This window comes from Alexandromys fortis, unplaced genomic scaffold (assembly GCF_014885135.2).
Source record: "Alexandromys fortis isolate MF-2015 unplaced genomic scaffold, M_Fortis_MF-2015_v1.1 scaffold_95, whole genome shotgun sequence".
Classification (NCBI taxonomy): Eukaryota; Metazoa; Chordata; class Mammalia; order Rodentia; family Cricetidae; genus Alexandromys; species Alexandromys fortis.
Genome location: NW_026067990.1, coordinates 5,891,242 through 5,897,543, shown reverse-complemented (window position 1 = coordinate 5,897,543; position 6,302 = coordinate 5,891,242).

The window sequence follows — 6,302 nt, the reverse complement described above, 5'->3', positions numbered from 1 at the left end:
TATTCAAGATGTTAAGACAACATCTCATCAAGGAAACATCTCTTTTCAACAGAGACAACTAAAAATACCCACAACCAATCAAAATGCAGAGCTGTGGGGCCCAGTCCCAATGGATACATCTACAAAAAAACGCTCCTGTACCTAAGGCTCGGGGTACTTTGTGGAAGAGGGGGCAGAAGGATTGGAAGAGCCAGAGGATCAGGGACTTTGGTGAGAGACTGTCTTTCCTAATAATGTCAGAAGCTACATCCATAAAGTCTTACCAAGAAACCCCCAAGACCTCAACCCTACACAAAGAACTATGGGAAACTAAGGAATGCCAAGAGGGAGAGAAATTTCCTTCCCCAGTGAGTATCACCCCGATTGATTTTCCAAAACCAAATGATCAGCCATGAAAGTAACGTTATACAGACTGAACAGGCTATATTTAGGTGTGTGTGTGTGTGTGTGTGTGTGTGTGTGTGTGTGCACGTAAGACAATATTGGATCAAATCTCCAAATTTCTGATTTGATGATAACTTCATCAATGTGATTTCAAAGGCACAGGCAAAAAAAGAAATAGGTAAATTGTAATTCACCAAAAGTAGTAGCATGTGCATCAAATGATACTCTCAAGAAAGCAAAGCAGAGGCTAGAGAGATGGCTCAGAGGTTAAGGTCCTGAGTTCAGTTCCCAGCAACCACGTGGTGACTCACAACCACCTGTAATGAGATCTGGTGCCCTCTTCTGGCCTACAGGCATACAGAACACTGTATACACAATAAATAAATTAAGAGAGAGAGAGAGAGAGAGAGAGAGAGAGAGAGAGAAAGAAAGAAAGAAAGAAAGAAAGAAAGAAAGAAAGAAAGAAAGAAAGAAAAGCAGGCAATCTACCAAGCAGGAACAAATGTTTGCAAACTGTGTGTCTGAGAAGATGTTGCTGCTCAAATAGAAAAGAAAAACTCAGCTGGGTGCAATGGCATGCGCCTGAAATCTCTATCAGAGTTCAAGACTATCCTGGCTACATGAAGACCTTGTTCAAATGAAAGGAAAACATATGCAGAGGGAGAAAGGGAGAAAGGAAGAGAGGAAGGGAGAAAGGAAGGGAGGGTGGGAGGAAGGAAGGGAGGGAGGGAGGAAGGAAGGGAGGAGGAGGAGGAAAAGAATTCTCTCCATTTAACAATGAAAAGAACCCTATTGAAGAATGGGCTAAGACTATTTCTACAAGGATTCACAAGCAGTCAATCAGCACATGAAAAGATACTAAGCATCATTCCCCCTGTAGAAATGCAGATTACAGACACAATGAGATGCCACTTCATACCCATTCAGCTGGCCACAATAGAGAAAGAAGAAGCAAGCAGTGGAAGGCTGTGAAAAGCTGCAACCCTCCTGCACTGCCAGTGAGAATGTTAAATGGTACAGCCACTGTGGAAGGCAAGCACCTTCTCAAAAAATTAAACCTTGGATGCTCAGCTGGCCCATCATGTGCACTTCGGGTAATAGCCAATAGCCGGGATTCGAAGGGATACCTAATAGCATTATTCTCAACTGCCACAAGGTGGAAACAGCACAAGTGTCTAGCAATCAATGAATACATAAAGCAAATTTTAACACACACATAGACACCCAGAGGAACATCACTTGGCTTCAAAACTAGAGGAAATTTGATGAACAGGGCTGAAATTTCAAGTGTGAAATGTAAATGTTAACAGGAACAAGCTGACACTACTTACTGGCAACACCTGGAGAGGTCAGAACTCTGTGGAGGGGAGTGGTACCCAGACTGTAGTAGGCAACAATCCAGCACAGTTTCTGGGAAGAACAAAGGAAACTTTGTGAAGATGGATGGGAAGGATGCTCTGCATTGATGCTAAGCAATAAGAATGTATTTCAGAATACTAAATTGTATGCTTTCAAATGTTTACAGTAGTAAATATTATGTTTTACATCTTCTATAATAGTAAAAACATAAACCTGAAAGATTTCTTGATTAAAAAGAAACCTAGCCAGAAATCTTTTGCTGTCATGTCCTTTTCTAATTAATACCCTCAGAAAAAAAGAAAAAAAAACAGATTTCTCCACTTCCATTCTAGCATCCCATGGTGTTATAATTGGCTGCTTCTTTTTCTATGTTCCCCACTGTTATGAGCATGTTGAAGACAGAGGCTGTCTTTTGTTATGATTATAGGCTTTGAATACAGTTAGGCCTTCCGAGCCCAACTCCAAATGTTCCCCTTGACTAACCAGGAGACCTTAAGCAACTGTACATCTGTGTGACAGTTTTCTGTGAGAAAACTAGGCTCCATTTGAAATGAGATGACGAAGATGACATGGCTGTTGAAGAGGGGGTTCAGGTTGTGAAGAGCGTTTATTTCTCTAGCAGAGGACCCAGGTTTGATTCCCAGCACCTACACCATGACTCACGGCTATCTGCAACCCCAGCTTCAGGAGATCCAACAGCCATGCATGTGATGCACATGCATGCATGCATAAAAACATTTCTACATGTTAAGTAAAATAAATAGATTCTAAAAATACGTAAATGAGATGATGCGTGAATGTGTCTGGAAGTATAATTATTGAAAAACTAGTTGCAATAACAATCTTAATTATACATATTAAAAGATTCTAGTATAAAATAGCAAATTCAGCCGAGCGGTGGTGGCGCATGTCTTTGATCCCAGCACTCAGGAGGTAGACGGAGGCAGATCTCTGCGAGTTCGAGGCCAGCCTGGTCTACAGAGCTAGTTGCAGGAGAGCTAGGGCTGCTACACAGAGAAACCCCGTCTCGAAAAAAAGCAAGTTTAATAAACATAATGACTTGTAGTGCAACTATTCTCATTATTTAAAGGGTTTTTTTTTTTAATTCATGTGTGTCTGTGTCTGTTTGTGCTATACCTGAGGAATCCAAAAGGGAATATCAGATCTCCTAGATCTCCTGAAATGAAAGCTACAGACAGTTGCTACTGCCTATTTGTGAGTACAAGGAGTAGAACCCAGGTCCTTCATAAAAGCAGCAAACTTTCTTAAGTGCTGAGCCATTTCTCCAGCCCTGTGTCACAACTAGTACATTCAACACCTAACACATACCGGCAAAGGTGCTAGCAGGTGGTAGAAGACTTGCATTTGCATTCATCCTAGTCTTAACTGCCTACTAGAAGATATTATTTTCTTAGCCGTGTCCTCTCCTGTATTGAAAGTTCCCTGAAACAGTGTCTTACCTCAGCCAGTACATGGATCAGAGTGGAAGCTGATACATTCCAGATGAATGAGCACACGAATTACTGAGCTCTAGTTCTGCAATCTGAACTATGCTTTGAACACTTGCCTCCCGCCTTGTGGTACTGTTTTGAGAGGCTATGGAAACCGGAAGTAGGGTTACTGTCTGAAGTAAGGCACCATGGGCAGGTGTTTGAAGGCTCAACTCTCCCGTTTTACTTCTACTTCATTTGTTCTGCCCATGATGTGAAGAGCCCTGTCACATGCTCTTGTCACTGTGAATTCTGCCACGTGTTCGGAAACCTCCAAAACAGTGAGCGAAAATAAGACTCATCCTCCTTTAACGTTGTTCCATGAGAGAGAGTGGGGGGGTGTTGTTCTCATTTTTACAGTGGCATGGTGCAGAAGCCACTAGTTGCTTTGGGAACCCACATGAGAAATCTCCCAAAAGGAGAAATGAAGAAAACAGAACTTCAGTCCTCTTACACGTTCCCTCCACTTCTGCTTAAGACTCGGGAGATCTTGATTTGTTTTTAATAAGCACTGGCCTGTCCTTTTCTGTGCTTCAGGATTCATTGCCTTGGATTTGCCTGTTTATGTCCTTGCCTCCCTCCTCCAGACTGTGGCTCCTGGAGGGAAGATTGTCTGTCATTCATCTTTGTATGTCACCTATTGAAAGCAGTGGAGGACAACACTGATGTCGAGGACCTCCTGGAAGAACGCGGACTAGAATGGATATGATGTGTACCTGTTCCTTTATGATAGGAGACTTCCGTGAAGTCTGGGCGCGGTGCTCTGCTAACAACATCAACTCAGTGAACAATCTTAAGTAAATGCCTGGATCTTGTTCCTTGTTTATTTGTTGGTTTTGGAAATAGGCTTCCATTGTGCAGCCCAGACTGCCCTGGAACTTGAGCCCCCTCCCATCTCCCCATCTCAGCCTCCCAAGAACTTGGATTATAGGTGTGTACCAAAATTCCAGGCCACTGGGTCCTTAGTTACACGATCAGTGTTAGGCCTGAGGTTTTCTTGAGAACAATGCAACAGAATATTCCTCATTCCACACCTTTTAGGTATGTTAAATGGGGTACTTACCATGATATCTGACAAACTAATAGGAATGCTTCGAAGGGCTTCCATCAGGGAGGAGGAAGGATGAAAGAGTGAGGTCCACCCAACGAGCGAGTGAAAGATCAAGAACTAAAACACCAAAATGAGCCGTGCGTGGTGGCTCACGCCTTTAATCCCAGCACTCGGGAGGCAGAGGCAGGCGGATCTCTGTGAGTTCGAGACCAGCCTGGTCTACAAGAGCTAGTTCCAGGACAGGCTGCAAACACCAAAATGGCAGATAAACAAGCCACACAGTATCACACACTTGGAACCCCCATCATAGAAGAGTCTGAGGCAGAGGAATTCTGAATGTTTAAAATTAGCCTGGGTTATATAGCAAACTCCAGGCCAGCCAAGCCTGTATATTGAAACCTTGTCTCAAGAAAATCAAAACTTAATCAATGAATTAATAGTTACAAAAAGAAAAAAAAAGGGAGCTGGGCAGTGGTGGCACAAGCCCTTAGTCCCATCACTCGGGAAGCAGAGGCAGCTGGATCTCTGTGAGTTCAAGGCCAGCCTATTCTACAGAATGAACAGGCTAGCCAAGGCTACACAGAGAAACCCTGTCTTGAAAAGGTAAGAAAAAAAGAAAAGAAAAAACAAAACAAACAAACAAAAACATCACTTTAAGAGCTGCTGAGGTGGCTGAATGGATAAAGGCACTTGTTACCAAGCCTAGGGACAGGAGTTTGATCCTCCCTGGACCCACAAAGCAGGGGAAAAAATTGTAAAGGTGTCCTCTGACCTCGGGATGCTAACTATGGCGCACATGCGTGTACGTACACACACTCACTCTCTCTCTCTCTCTCTCTCTCACACACACACACACACACACACACACGAGTGCACACGTACATGGAAAAATTAAAAACAACATTTTAATATTATCTGAAGCATATGCTTCTCCTTGAATAAGTTTTACCATCTCAAAATACTCTTTACTAATAAGTCATTCTATTCTGGAATTGGTTTCAGTGATGTCAGAAATGTACAAGTGTTTCGGTTAGCCAGGGAATGGTTTCAACCAGCAGTCTTAACTATGGCTCACAATCTGTTACATTGGTTCCACAAGGCTGTCCACTGTCCCTGCAAACAGTGCTAAGAATCCTTCCTGATCAACCCTGCGCCCATCTGTATTGCACCCAGGGCCCAGAGGCACCTAGAATTTAACTCCAGCAGCAAATCCTGTTAGAACAAACTCAGCTATAGTAAATAGTGCTTAGAACCTGACTATGAGAGGGACTTCCTGCCATTTGGAGGGAGGGATGGGTGAAAGCTGGGGAGAGAGGGAGGGCAGTATTTCTTGTACCGCAAGTTGACTTGGGGCCTTGCCTTGCTTCCTTCCCAAACATGAATGTCTGAAGATGAGCAGTTACTAGGGCTAACTGCTTTGAATTGATCCTTCTGTTTGAAAATATTTGGAGACAACGGAGGCAGGATTAAGAAACACAAGGCTGTCAAGTCTCCATTTTCACAAAGAAGAGCTAAGTATTTCTAATTACAGAAGGCTGGGCAGGCTTCAATTTGTGAAAAATGTCAAAGAGAAAACAATACTGCTAAAACCTTCTGTGGCTTTACAAAGAAACTGTACATATGGCAGACCTTCATGTCTCATTATGTAGTCTGTTCTCTTCTTCTGATTCCCTTTGCACTTCTGAGGAGGAAAAGCAGTATGAAATCCCGCCACATATATCCAGGTGTGCCCGTTCACACTCTTTCACAACTACTTAAGCCTATTGTCACTCGGCTTGGAATTTCCATATTATATTAGATCTCATCTTCGCTGGGCCATTTGGCATCTAAAACAATTGATTGCCCCAATAATAGTATCGCCTTACATCATGAGGACTAGGCATACAGCGGGCGCCATTAAGAGGATATAATAAGGAAGACATAATTCTTTTCTTTCCTTGAGGAAATCACAGGAGGAGCGCCAAATTGCTCTGTTCTGTTTCAGATGCAGTTAGGGCAGACAACATCTCCCTGAAGCT